Source organism: Rhinoraja longicauda, chromosome 22, assembly GCF_053455715.1.
Source record: "Rhinoraja longicauda isolate Sanriku21f chromosome 22, sRhiLon1.1, whole genome shotgun sequence".
NCBI classification, from domain to species: domain Eukaryota; kingdom Metazoa; phylum Chordata; class Chondrichthyes; order Rajiformes; family Arhynchobatidae; genus Rhinoraja; species Rhinoraja longicauda.
The window spans coordinates 27,568,254-27,582,842 of NC_135974.1; the positions used below are offsets into that span (position 1 = coordinate 27,568,254).

General features: G+C 39.0%; 1 protein-coding gene across 2 annotated transcripts in view; it reads left to right on the forward strand.

Annotated features, from left to right (window-relative positions):
* Positions 1 to 5,623: 5,623 nt before the first annotated feature.
* Positions 5,624 to 14,589, forward strand: part of adnpb (activity-dependent neuroprotector homeobox b) — a 33,169-nt gene continuing 24,203 nt past the window's right edge. The window contains exon 1 of one of the 2 annotated variants that reach the window (XM_078418994.1): positions 5,624 to 6,086. The gene's annotated coding sequence lies outside the window, so the exon portion shown is untranslated. Of the gene's footprint in view, positions 6,087 to 6,173; positions 6,290 to 14,589 lie in introns of those variants that run through there. The other variant, XM_078418995.1, reaches the window with a different exon arrangement.

Genomic DNA, 14,589 nt, shown 5'->3' on the forward strand with positions numbered 1-14,589 from the left:
GCATTCCTTCGTTCTATGGTATCGCATTTAACAAACTTGTCTAAAATTGGGCAAAAACAAACGACAGCCAGCACCTGTGAAGGAAAATGGACAGAAAATGTTTTGGGTTGGGACCCTTCTTCAGACTGAAGAAGATTCCTGACCTGAAATGCCATCTATCATTTTCCCAACATAAATGCCATATGGCCTGTTGAGTTCTTCCAATAGTTTTTTTGCTTAAGATTCCAGCATCTGCAGCCTCTTGCGCCTTATTGTCTAAAATTGGTATTAGTTTTAGTTTCAAGCAGACATGCTTTGCTCTTGTTGACTGATGCATGAATGGAGTCATAATTTCATATTTTTTAGTTAATTCTTTCTTATAAATAGAATCTGGAAATCTTAATCTTACAACTTTGCATCATTTCAGGTTATCAGTGAAAATTGCAGAGGTATGTTTATCGCAGTCCCATTGAAAAATTACATTGCATTTTCATTTAATTGATCTGTGTTGTGTGGAGTGTTTGTGTGTACTGTAACGTAAAGCCCTAATCTGTTTCATTTTTTGTTAAGATGGTGTAATTTTTTCGTATTGAGTTCTGTACTCCTGTTAGTTCTGTCTAAACAAAATTATTTTATTTAATTAGTTTCTTACACATTTGACCAGATACGTAGGTTAATTGGCTGGGTAAATGTAAAAATTGTCCCTAGTGGGTGTAGGATAGTGTTAATGTGCGGGGATCGCTGGGCGGCACGGACTTGGAGGGCCGAAAAGGCCTGTTTCCGGCTGTATATATATGATATGATATGATATGATACTGATTAACTGTTAAAAATAACAATTTTAGGACCTGTTATATGCATTTGATTGTGGTGAGTCAAAAAAATTAGCAGTTCACAAATACCAAACTCTAAGATTTTTGTGAAACAAGTTCCTGACAGGAGTTTATTTAGTACTAGCCGGGCGTGGATCCTGCGGGCCTGGCAACCCCTATTGGGTCCAAACCTCTCCTGCGGGCCCGGCAACCCTCCGTGCAAACCTCTCCTGCGAACCCGGCAACCCCCGTTGGGTCCAAACCTCTCCTGCGGGCCCGGCAACCCCCGTTGGGTCCAAACCTCTCCTGCGGGCCCGGCAACCCTACCCCAACTGATGACCCGTGGACCCATTGCCAGCCGGGGAATCTCCCCCAGGGCCGGGGCGGGCGAGGGGCGAAAGGAAAGGGGAGAGGGAGCCACTCACCTCGCCAGTCCGGCCATCGTGGTGGCCAGCAGCAGGAGATCTCTCCTCACCCCCCCCCCATTGGCTGCCACTCCCCTCCGAGCAGTGACCCTCCCCCAACTGCGCACACGCCTTTTCCGGCGGCCATCTTACGTAGGTATTAGATCAACGGGCTCCAACTGCACAGGCGCGGACCCATTTGCTCTGCGCACGTGCAGATCCGGCAGCCATCTTACATAAGTATTAGATCAACGGGCCCCAACTGTGCAGGCCCGGGGCCATTTGGTTCCCATTGTGACGTCGAACACGCGGACCTGTTGGGTTTCCATTGTGACGGCGAACATGGCTGACGGGCAGGGCAAGTGGAAAAAGGATTTATTAAAGTTTAAAAAGTGATTTATTAAAGATTAAAAAGTGAAAAACTTTAAAAATATAACAACCATTTGAACCGCAGGATAATGGTGAGTAAGGTGGTCCTAAAATTGTTGCGCTATCGTGTACCGTTTTGGCTGTATTTCAGCACGTACAAAAATGCAATATATAAACATGAATGAGAGTTACAAGATGAGAGTTTTTGTAATATATAGATGGCTAATCTAGGTACTGTCTTTGCACTGATTTTCTGAAATGTGAGATTATATTTTTGTTCCTGTGGAATAAACAGATAATTATCACAAATCCAAGATAACCTCCACTGTTAGGTGCAATGGATTGTCACACCACACTTTGATTGAAATCTTTCCAGTAACCTTAATTTGAATATATAACCAAATCGTTGTAACATTTAGTCAAGGTTCTGTGTTCCTGAAACAAAAATGTCATGAAATCAACCAAAAATGACTGATTAATTTAAAATGGGATATCAAATCATATTTTAATCAAAAATGCTGAGGCACCAAAATAAGAACAAAACTAAATGTGTTGTAGTATAGAATGGTGGAATCTGAATGCAATGACCATGAACGATGGGCTGTGGACAATCCTTCAAGCTGGGCTTCTAGTATTCGACCATACAATTATTGGAGGAGTAGGAGAGGAGTTCATAAAGTAAGATCAAAAACTACAAAGTAATAGTCATCTAGTATCATGCTGTCTGTAATAGATGTACTATTTTGTCCAGGGCTTTTGTTTTCTCTCATCCACTTTTTCGAGAAAAAAAAAAGGTTTTGCAACACAATAAAACCAGTCAGTTCCAGTCCTTTGTCAAATCACTGAAGCTATCACTTTAAGCATTTACTGAAAGTTTACAGACTTGCCTTTGTTGGCATGAGTGCAGGACAAATGTGATGTTGACAAAAGTACTAGTGCCATACGTAGTCTTTGGATTCAGCACCAAAAAGTAACTGTTTCAAATGACCACAACAAACTTCCAACTATATGTCTTCATTGAAACAAAATTCCATTGCAGAACTGAAATCTGAATAAATGTACATTTTAAATAAATAAATAATGTACTGCAATGAATGCACAATCATTTGAGCAAATGATTTGTTGTAAGCTAAAATAACTTATACATCACTAATTCTCCCCAGATATATCCAAAGAGTCAATTGGTATCAATACTTTGCCTTGATGCAGTGCAATTTGTGATGAATATGAATAAAAATTCTCTTGTTGAGCTTGAATGATAGGTTGTGAATCTCAGAATGAGATTGCATTAATGCTGATTGTATTTCCATAAGACGTAGGAGCAGAATTAGGTCATTCTGGCCATAGAATATACACCGCCATTTAGTCATGGATGGTCTATTTTTTCCTCTCAACCCCATTCTCCTGCCTTCTCACGTAGCCTTTGAAGCCATAATGCAGAACTTTCAGCCTATGCATTTCCAGTCTATTACTAAAGTTGGAAATCAAGCATTTTAACATATTTTCTCTTTACTTGCATGTTGCTGTTGGTGAATAAGATGACATGCTCTCTGTATATAGATTTGTGCATTTTTTTAAAATCATCATCTCTGATGTTCAAAAAATCTAGCCACAAAGTGACTACAGTCCCTATCTGTCCATGTTAGCTGAGGCCAAATGCAGGTTATTTTTTTGAAGAGTGGAATCTGATGTGGGAAGTGGGACTTTCTGATCTTGTGACAAATGGTTCCCACCTCTGACATAATCGCAGAATTAAGTCAGACTGTTAACCAGCAAAGTTATGGAGGTGGAGGCATGCACGATGTTATGATATGAGAGTTTCGGGGAAAGTTCCCCTGTAAATTATTTTAGCTGTATAATGGTTTTTGTCTCTAAACTTTCTTGCGATGAAGGGGACTAGTGATTGTCATGAATGTTATTCTGTCCAGTAATAAGTTGGGATAAGAAAACTTGAGAACTGGATACGTAAGGGGGATAACAATTATTTTGAGAAGGGAAGGAAACGTGGCTCTTGAGTGATCATAGTTTCTCTGTTAAATTTGAATAAATGTAGATTTAACTTATCCTTAGGAATTTTGTTTAATTCTGTTATTTGCAGCTAATTATACCATATTAACCAGCAACAATCATTGTAAAGACTTCTTATGATGCATGTTCCTGGATTTCCTAGATAGACTTGGGGAGAGGGAGGGGTACTATTGTAAGGATGGTCTACAATTCTTAGTTCATTTATCATTTTGTTCTTGATCTTTGCATAAAAATTAGAATACTCTGAAATTATCACTAATACATTTCATATTTCTTCACAAAACCCAGAATGAAATTTTGAAACTGATTTATTTGAGAATTTTTTTAATTTTATTTATGTATAGGCTGGCAACATTGTTTAGATATTTGTTAATGTAAGTTGCTTATTTTCTCAGGATAATTTATAATCATTTAATGACACTTTCCCTTTCACATAGATTATTTTTGGAATGAAACTTGGAATTTTTATTCTATTTTCCTTTAAATTCTGAAACTAAACTAAACTAAAAAGGTGCATACTATTAGTGAAGTTTTTTTCATGAATGTTTAAGTATATACAAAATACTTTCAGTTGCACACAGATAATATGGCTGCCATTGGAACCATTAATAATCTGCACTGCATTTTCTGATTAGCTACCATTCTGAGATATGACAGGAAATGCTGTAGTACGTACCAGGCAAGGCAGCATCCTAGAGTGAAAAGCAGATTTAACTTTTCACGCACATGACTTTTCATCATTTTCATATGAATAGTATCAGAATTTTTGTTGTTGAAATTGATTATATTCAGATTTCAATTACAAGAATGTGTCCATATATTTGAATAATTACAGTAATGGTAATTGTCAGATCACATTCACCACGTACATGCCACATTTCATTGTTTTAAAGTTGTTTTTAACATGACTTTTTCATTAAAATAGACCTTGTTAAAATTGTGGTCTAGTCATGAAACTTTGTCAGCTCATCTCAAAACTATAATTGGGAGTGTTAACCAATTGTTGAACAGTATAATGCTTTTCAAGGATATGATCTCAAATAGTGTGATGTTAGACGGCTAACATCACACTATTTGTCCACCTGAACAAAAGTTGGGCCTTCATGAAGAATTAAATGATTGAATGCTTTGTTTTATGCTTCAGCTTTTCGCATCTCATGGAGGCTGAAGCTCACAACCCTTCAGCCATCTTTGTGAGCCAGTTATTCACCTAGGTAATTCATTGTTTAGTTTATTGCCACGTGTACTGAGGTACATTGAAAATCTTTTGTCGCGTGATAATCAGTCAGTGGAAAGACAATATGTGATTACAATCAAGCCATCCAGAGTGTATAGACACATGATAAGCGAATAATGTTTAGTGCAAGATAAAGCCAATAAAGTCTGATCAAAGAGAGGGACTCCAATGAGGTAGAATGTAGTTCAGGACTGCGCTCTGGTTGTGGCAGGATGGTTCAGTTCCCTGATAGCTGGGAAGAAACTGTCCCTGAATCTGAATGCAACCTCTCTTGGTGTAACAAAATGGATGATTTCCCACCAGCATCTCAGAAAGTAGTGCTGGGCCAGGCGGGAGGCGCAGTGATAACCCAAATGCTGAATCAGGTTGTGTGCACATATGTGTGCTGAGGTCTGTGACTGCACGCTGAGCAGATGGAGGCGCCAGATGCCCTAGTCCCGCACCTGCGCAGTGGCGCGCCCCTGCCAGCAACCTAATGGGCGGTCGAGTGGTAGCGCCCCCTCCTGGACGCCCGGGGAGTTTCGTCTGCACAACCCTCGCGAGAATACAGCCAGGGGGGGTGGGGAGGTAGGGTAGCTTATACAACCTGAACCAAACCTATTCTTCCACCAACACCACCCTTGTTAACCATTTATTGGGCAGAAATAAGACCATGAATAGTGGGCAACCACCTCTTACTTTGGAAGAATTGCCCTGAAAGTAGTGCTGCTCAAACTCTGCTCCCTATTGGACAATAGTCCCCTATGCAAATAAGGCGCCCACGTCACTTCCGTTCTTTCTCGGCCGCCATTTTGAGCAGCGGAGGCTCAGTGAATTATTGTCCGAGAGAGATTGAATTTTCGCCCCCCTCTTTTACCCCCCCTTCGCGGCCCAGCGCCTCAGAAAGTTATCGGTCCGGGGAGGAAAAAAAAGTTCGCTCGATCGGGTTTGAGGCTTTGTTGTTTTTTTTGGTGGAAAAAAAGGAATATTGCGGGGAGCCGCTTGTCCGGCGGCGTTCAGTTGTCTTTTTTCCCCCCCTCCTCTCCTCTCCTCCTCCTCCTCCTCCTCTTTTGCCACTCACTAAACAGCTCCCTCTTTCAGTGAGCGCTGGAAGCTCGGCCGCTCGGGGGTTGATGTGAGGAGATTGAAGCGGCAGCAGGAGGAGGAGGCCCTTTGTTTGCGGCTCGCGTTCTTCTCACTGCTGCCGGCCCCGGCTCGCGCTTTAACTGAACAATTAAAACAAAATAATCAGCGCAAAAAAACCCCCCAAAAAACAAGGTGAGAACATTTCTTTTTCTTCTAACAAGTTATTATGAGTGAGATTTTTTTTTTGTGCACATATAGTCCAAACAAAAAAAAACGACCTATTTTTTTTCCTTTTGCATTGGGTTGTCGTTAAAAAAAAATAACCGTGTGCGATGTATGCGAGTAGTTTATCTCTAACAACTAGCACTTTATGGACAAAGATGAATCGACCTAAGGTAACAGATCCAGCGGTAACGATTGTTTTATCCTGTCTATGTTCCCTATTCGCATGAGATTTAAAAAATGTATTAACGCTCGATTAATTTGCAAAATGCACAATTTGTGAGCCGGCATCAGTTATACTAAACAATCATTTATAATTGTCAACATTTGTGTGTGTTTGCTGTACTTCAAAGTTAGGTGGGGATTCAGATATTAGTATAATTTACTATGTATTGATTTGATGTATATATGATAGGTCAAGGCAACCAATCGATGTTAGTGTTGCTTTTCCTAATCGTGGATTACAATATCACCCAAAAGTGTTCCTCAAAACTGGATGGCCAAGGTTTTTTTTCAAAAGAAGCTCCCCTGTTCAGAGGTTGTTTGATCTATGGGTACATTAGTTCAGTTAATTTCGAGCTCCCTCAAAATCAGCTCTGTCCTGGACAACTAAAATTTAAATTAATAATTGTTACCGGTTAAGCTGTGTGAGGCATCAGTCGTGAATCTGATCGAACATTTGTTTACACATTTGCTCAATACCTTTTCTAGTGCTCCATGGTCTTTAGACAGCATGTTCAACCAATCCAGACAGCAAGGAACGCCCTAGACAAGACGGGGTGGATGGAAACTGTGATTTAATTTATTTGTTAATTTACATATAAGTATTCACGTGAGTTCACTCGGTGACAGTTCTGCATATTTTATGATGCTGATAATATTTAGGGATGGGATAAGTTGACGATGATAATGTTAAAATGTGCACCTCTGGACTGGTTGCCGGCTGTGACGTTGCTGTAAAATGGCGCGAGTACTGCTCCACTGCAGACATGAATAGATTCAGGGATCCCCAGTTTTGTAATTGCTTAAGTAGAAATGTTTAGCACGTGTTCTTTGGAGAAAACGTATCGTGATCCAACCGTTATCAGGTTCAAAATGTTGCAACCTTTTCTGACGGGTTTTCAGGAAAAGGCATTTAGAACTGTTGTACAACAAATAAAATAGTTCATTAAAAAATTCTTGTTGCATTCAAATCGATTTCGGTTGTAGTGTTTTCTGTATAATCCGATGGCAAACCAATTTTCCTTTCTTGCGTGCACAACCGCCCCCACCCATATTGTAATGCAGCCATGCAGAAAATGAAAATCAATACTGGGTGCAGCAGGAGGCGCTCTCCAGAAGCTGGTTTGGAGCCTCCAGATGCAGGATGAGGAGTTTTTGGTGAAATAAATGCTGAGGGGAAAGGGCGGACGCTCCCAATACAGCGCCACCTGTAGCTTTATATGTAACATTGGGTTACATATAAAGCACATTCTGGCAAGTGCCTTGCAAGAATGTAGTTAATTCAGTAAAACTTCACTAGATATGTTTTCACTGACGTGATGTCAGGAAAACATAGTAATTTGCTTAAGATCCAGCTCCATATTGATTGTGTCCATAATTATTGGCCGTGACTTTGGAGAACCAGATTCATTTGATGACCACGAGTTCAAGGCAAAATACGCATGAGTTTTTTGATGTTAAAGAATAACTGAAGAGTTTTTTGGTTGACTCTGTTTTTTGGGTCAACTCATTCAAGTATTGGTTCTAGATTGGTCCGTCTTCATCTCCCCCCCCCCCCCCCCCCCCCCATTGTCTAATTAAAGGATAATTGTTTAAGTTGGTTGTTTCAAAATATGTTTTGGGCTTACAAATTCAGTGATGTAGTGAGACACCGGTGTAATCAAATGTGTTCTACACCTATGTTTTAATTTACCAAGAAATTATCTTTCAAATGTATATGGGTAAAAAAAATTGATAGCACCTTATATTACTGCCATTTATCATTAGGTTAGGAGATGTGTATAATTTATCAGGTAATCTTGTAGTTTCAGGTAACTTTGGTTATCTAAATTTTAGTCTATTTCTCAGGATTTTGTCCCCAACTATTTTTTGTTACTATATGGCTCAAAATGGTGCATGGTGCCATTATTTTTTTTTAATCTGCAGGATATGTCATGTAATGCATGTGATTTAATAAACTGTAGAGTAGGATGTGAACTTGCCAAATTTTGAATCTATTATATCATTTTTAATATTACACATTGCTATGGCTAGGTTACACAAATGGGATACACTGTTTACAAAATTGGTGGACAATTCTAATTGTTTTTTATGGCCGCCATTAGTTCCTTTATTTGGCATGTAAATGTTTAGAAATTGTGTGTTTGTTTAGTCCATGTTAAGGTGTAGCTGAACACAATTTCTCTTCAGTTCAATTGTCTTCAGTGGTTATGTGCATGATTTTTCTCCCAGCTCTTTAGAGTACATGTTAAGAATAATGGTTTTTTTCTGGCATGAGGGATATCTTCATGGCTTACTTAAAGTCATTGTACATTTCTATTTCTTTACAAGAAATCTTTTACTTTTTTGCCTTTGTGGCTTAGGCTAAGGTTTACAAGATTGGCTGGGCTTCAGTACCTATGCCAAGTGGGTAATGAACTTGGCTATGAAATTCAAAATCTAGTAACTTGCAAAGTTTCTACTTAGCGGCATCTGATGCAGTTTTCTCGTACCTTCCCATTGAGATGACTGAAAGTGTTGTAGAGTGGGAACTCCATCCCCTCTACCATCAGAATAGGTGAAGTTTCCTTAATGCCTAATGGAGAATAGCTAACTGATCATGTATTTGCAATCAAACTAAAGATGTCAGTTGTCTGCATATGGGTACCTCAATCGCATTATGCCACATGAACCATTGTGTTGGCTGAAGGGCTCATTCTTAAATTACACTATGCATTAATTTTAACTATGGTCCACTGGTAGCTCCAGGGTTTGTGAGGAACCATTATTACTTTGTTTCTAAATTTTACTTTATGGTGGCAGGAAAAAAAATCTTTATTGATAATAAAAATAAAACTCTTCTGTTAGGTATATTTTGTGCTAAATCAATTTTCTTAATTCTTCCCCTAATTACCTTAATTTCTATTCAATAGGATTCTTTTTTTAACCTTGGTTTAAAACACTGCAGGATTTTTGCACAACTTTTTAATGACAACTGTCTGAAGTGCCAAGTCAAAACAAAAAAGCATGCACAACCATTCAGCATTAATTGGATGTTGCCAGAGAAGTAATATGGTTGACACTTGAGAATTTCAACTGTTGAATGCAGATATGTCCTTGACAGTGAAATTTCACCCTGACGGGTTCATTGTTAGTATTCCAAAGAGTGTACAAATGTTCATAACGGAAAAATATGACCTCATCTCTTTTAAATACCAAAATTAATTTATTGTGTGACTGCTAAATTTCCCTTTAAATTTTTTCTAGCCATTATCTTGGATTTAGATAGACAAGGATTAGGTTTATCCTGTGTGCTATGCTTTCGATGTTTACCTGACTGAATTGTGGCAATCATTTGAAAATTATACATCTTGAAATGGGATGTTATCTTGGTTCTTTCAGTTATGCCAGGCAGGATTACTGTAATATTTCCATTTATTCTTGGCAATATAATAGATGGTACTTGGCAATATAAAATATGGTACCTTATAAAATAAGGCAGATTATTATCTGAATGGTGTCAAGTTAGGAAAGGGGACGTACAACGAGATCTGGGTGTCCTAGTGCATCAGTCACTGAAAGGAAGCATGCAGGTACAGCAGGCAGTGAAGAAAGCCAATAGGATGTTGGCCTTCATAACAAAAGGAGTTGAGTATAGGAGCAAAGAGGTCCTGCAGTTGTACAGGGCCCTAGTGAGACCGCACCTGGTGTACTGTGTGCAGTTTTGTTCCCCAAATTTGAGGAAGGATATTCTTGCTATTGGGGGCGTGCAGCGTAGGTTTACTAGGTTGATTCCCGGAATGGCGACTGTCATATGTTGAAAGACTGGAGCGACTAGGCTTGTATACACTGGAATTTAGAAGGATGAGAGGGGATCTTATCGAAACATATAAGATTATTAAGGGGTTGGACATGTTAGAGGCAGGAAACATGTTCCCAATGTTGGGGGAGTCCAGAACCAGGAGCCACAGTTTAAGAATAAGGGGTAGGCCATTTAGAACGGAGATGAGGAAAACCTTTTTCAGTCAGAGAGTTGTAAATCTGTGCAATTCTCTGCCTCAGAAGGCAGTGGAGGCCAATTCTCTGAATGCATTCGAGAGAGATCTGGATAGAGCTCTTAAGGATAGCAGAGTCAGGGGGTATGGGGAGAAGGCAGGAACAGGGTACTGATTGAGAATGATCAGCCATGATCACATTGAATGGCGGTGCTGGCTCAAAGGACCGAATGGCCTACTCCTGCACCTATTGTCTATTTTAACCAGTGTAGATGCATCTGAGTTTGTACAAATCTGATTAGATCAATGTTGGCAAGGGAATTTAATGTCTATATAATCATGAAATGTTTCAACATTTGGGGTTGATCCCTAGTAGAATATTTATCCCAGGATTATTTGGTTTATTATACTGGCAGTACTCTTCACAGGTAGAGGCTTTGCTTCTTTGTAAATCTTAAAATTATTTTATGTCATACAAGTCCTGGCAGCTAATATGTTCACTGCTTTTGTGAATGCAGGGAAAATATAGATGAACTGCATAATTGGCAACTATTTGGCAACTGCTTGTTGTAGTCTTTATCATTAAGCTTGTTAGAATTTAAGTCCTCAAAGAAAGTAAAAGCTTGTACATTATATACTTAATGTGGCATTTATTCTGTATAGATAGTGAATGCTACTGCCATTTATCTTTGAATTTGAAGTGAAATTTGGTATTTTTATTGTTTTGTAAATAAATGTCTAAAGATTTAAATTACGCATTTGGAGAGAAACTTTGCCTGAATTTGGAAAGTAATTTGCATATTGTGAGAGGTGCTTAAAGCATATTAATTCCCAGAGATGTTGATTTCACTAATGGCATGATGGTCTATATAACAAATCACTAGGAAGTAAAAGCAAAGAAAGTTAACACAATTTAATAACCTGAATCTGCCAATGTGTTCGATGATTTAAGTCTTGATTTTGTTCCCTGCTTTATACATCGACCAATTTAAAAGTTGTCCTAATTGCTTTAGTTAGATGAATGAAGATATTTGGTCAAGTTCCTGATGTGCATTTACCAGTTTTATGGGTACATGTACAGCAAAAATTAGATTATCTTTAGCTAATGTTTCTGTTTGAATCACTAAATCCTAAATGAAAATGGCAAAAAAAAAGATCTTTTGAGGTTAAAATTACTCTTTGCTCTAATGTTCCTGTGCTTTATTTCCCGACGATCAACTGTCAAGGTTCAATGGTTTCTTTGATGTCACATGTACCAGGTACAGTGAAATACATTTTTTGTCATGGTGCCGAAGGATAATTTTGAAGAACTCATTAGTTTTTCTTTAATGCTTTTGAGGTAGTGATACAACCGTCAGAAGAAATTGCATTTAATCTGCAGCCCTGAAGAAGAAAGGATGTTAGGAACTCATAATGATTCCGAGGGTTTAGATATGTGCCGTTAGAATTAATATTTGTTAAAATAAATAGTGCATGGTAGGCATTGTAAATCTTCTGAAACTGCATATATTTAAGAACATTTAATTGCAGGGTAGGTCGTTAGGCTGCAGTGTCATAAACATTTGGAAATAGTCCAGTAGTTCAAAACTGTGGCCCTATCATGTTTCATTACTTTATATGAATTTATTAAAAGGCATTGTGTTTGAGCTCTGAACTGAAAATATCACTTTAGCCACATATCAGGTGCACATTGGTCAGTTTTAGGTGTGAGGTGCTGTAAAGCAGGGATTAAAACAAACCATTGATTACTTTTGAGTTTGTCGCTGCTGCAGTGAAGGAATTTACTATTTTGAGCTTGCATAGGGGTATGATTAAATTTATAAAATAGATTCTGAAAACTAAACATGGAAGAAACGGTAGCACAGCGGTAGAGTTGCTGCTTTACAGCTAATGTAGTGCCGGAGACTCAGGTTCGATCCTGACTACGGGTGCTGTACTGTAAGGAGTTTGTACGTTCTCCCCGTGACCTGCGTGGGTTTTCTCCGAGATCTTCGGTTTCCTCCGAGATCTTCGGTTTCCTCCCACACTCCAAAGACGTACAGGTATGTAGGTTAATTGACTGGGTAAATGTAAAAATTGTCCCTAGTGTGTGTAGGATAGTGTTAATAGTGTTAGTGTTGGTGTATCGAACTTGGTGGGCCGAAAAGGCCTGTTTCCGTGCTGTATATGAAATATGAAATAATATGAAAATGTTGGCTCATTGTCGCTTTCCTGCCTAATTCTACCTTTCAGAATTGACTCATTATTCGTGTAACTGCAGCTCTTTGGGTATCGAAGCATTTGTTAATCACGATGATCACCACCCTTGTTGAGTATTAATTTAAGCCCAAACAGACTGGGGTTTTTTTTTCTCCCGATATTTTGGCTTTTAATTGCTGTACTAAGGTAAATGGGTCCTTTTGATTTGCCTGATCTGTTCCCTTCAAAATTATATATATCTCAATTAAATCTCTGGTCATCTTCTAACAAACACACTCCCAAATTATCTAATCATTCCTCGTAGCTAAAACTTTCCAAAACCGCACTCTGTATTTGAGTTTCATCTGCACCTTGTGCATTCTCATCTTTCCTGTATGTGATCCGAACTGTAGACTATTTAAAGCTGTGGCCCAAGGAGAGTTGTATATAGTTCTAGCATAACCTCGCTGCTTTAACCTATGCCTCCACTAGTGAAGAAAAGCATCACTTGTGCATTTTTCACTACATTAATAACCTGTTCTGCTACCTTTGCAGATCTGAGGATGTAAGTTCCAAGATTCTGTGTGTTTCTTAACACCATTTTGTTCTCCCATTTGTGTTTTTTTCCCTTGCCTTTCTGTGTCCCCAAATACCTTAAACTACACTTTGGATTAAATTTCCTTTGCCACCTCACTACTCAATTGACCAGCCCATCAATATCTTCCAGCAGTCTAAAAAGTTTCTCATTGATGTCAAAGTTCGAGCTTTCATTCGTGATCCTTGTATCTAAGTGTAAATTGGTATACATTTCAAAAAGGGACCACAAACGAACTGAAGTTTTTTGGTCACAAAAATTCAATAATTACCATTAAAGGCTCAGGTTTGCAAATACTTTTTAGATGAAAGTAGCTTATTCTATTAGACATGGCAAATTTGAGGCTTTAAGGTACAGATTTAATTATAAGACCTTGGTTTTTATTACAGTTTTAACCAATAAGTGATACTTATCTATATGCTAAAACTCTCGTTTGTTTGTTCCTGAACTACAGCCAAAACGGTACACGATAGCACGACAATTTTAGGCCTACCTTGCCATCATTTGACAATAGACAATAGACAATAGGTGCAGGAGTAGGCCATTCAGCCCTTCGAGCCAGCACCGCCATTCAATGCGATCATGGCTGATCACTCTCAATCAGTACCCCGTTCCTGCCTTCTCCCCATACCCCCTCACTCCGCTATCCTTAAGAGCTCTATCCAGCTCTCTCTTGAAAGCATCCAACGAACTGGCCTCCACTGCCTTCTGAGGCAGAGAATTCCACACCTTCACCACTCTCTGACTGAAAAAGTTCTTCCTCATCTCCATTCTAAATGGCCTACCCCTTATTCTTAAACTGTGGCCCCTTGTTCTGGACTCCCCCAACATTGGGAACATGTTTCCTGCCTCTAATGTGTCCAATCCCCTAATTATCTTATATGTTTCAATAAGATCCCCCCTCATCCGTCTAAATTCCAGTGTATACAAGCCCAATCGCTCCAGCCTTTCAACATACGACAGTCCCGCCATTCCGGGAATTAACCTAGTGAACCTACCTACGCTGCACGCCCTCCATAGCAAGAATATCCTTCCTCAAATTTGGAGACCAAATTTGGTGCGAATGGAAGAAGTTTCATAGAAATTGGTTATATTTTTAAAGTTAACCACATTTTAAAGTTTAAATCTATCTCCTAGGGAGGGAGGGGGGTGGAGGGAGGATAATGTGGATGGAAGGGGGGAGGAAGGATAAGAGGGGGGGGGAGGGGAGTGTGCTGCATCCAATGCAGGAGAGGTTTAGGCCTATCGGGTCCACTTGGTCTAGTAAATATGAAAATCCATGTACTATGTATGCATACCTAGATTTTTCATTTCTACTGGTGAAGAATGACTGCAGTATTTGATTTTTGTTAACCTTTGGCAGAGATGTGTTTGAGAGATAGCTGGTTTATAATTCATACAATAATCATATATATGTATGATTATTTTAAATTTTGATATTGAGCTTGACTCTTATCCAATCATTTTTTTGCAAAGTGGATTAGTGAGCTGCTGCTTTGCAGAC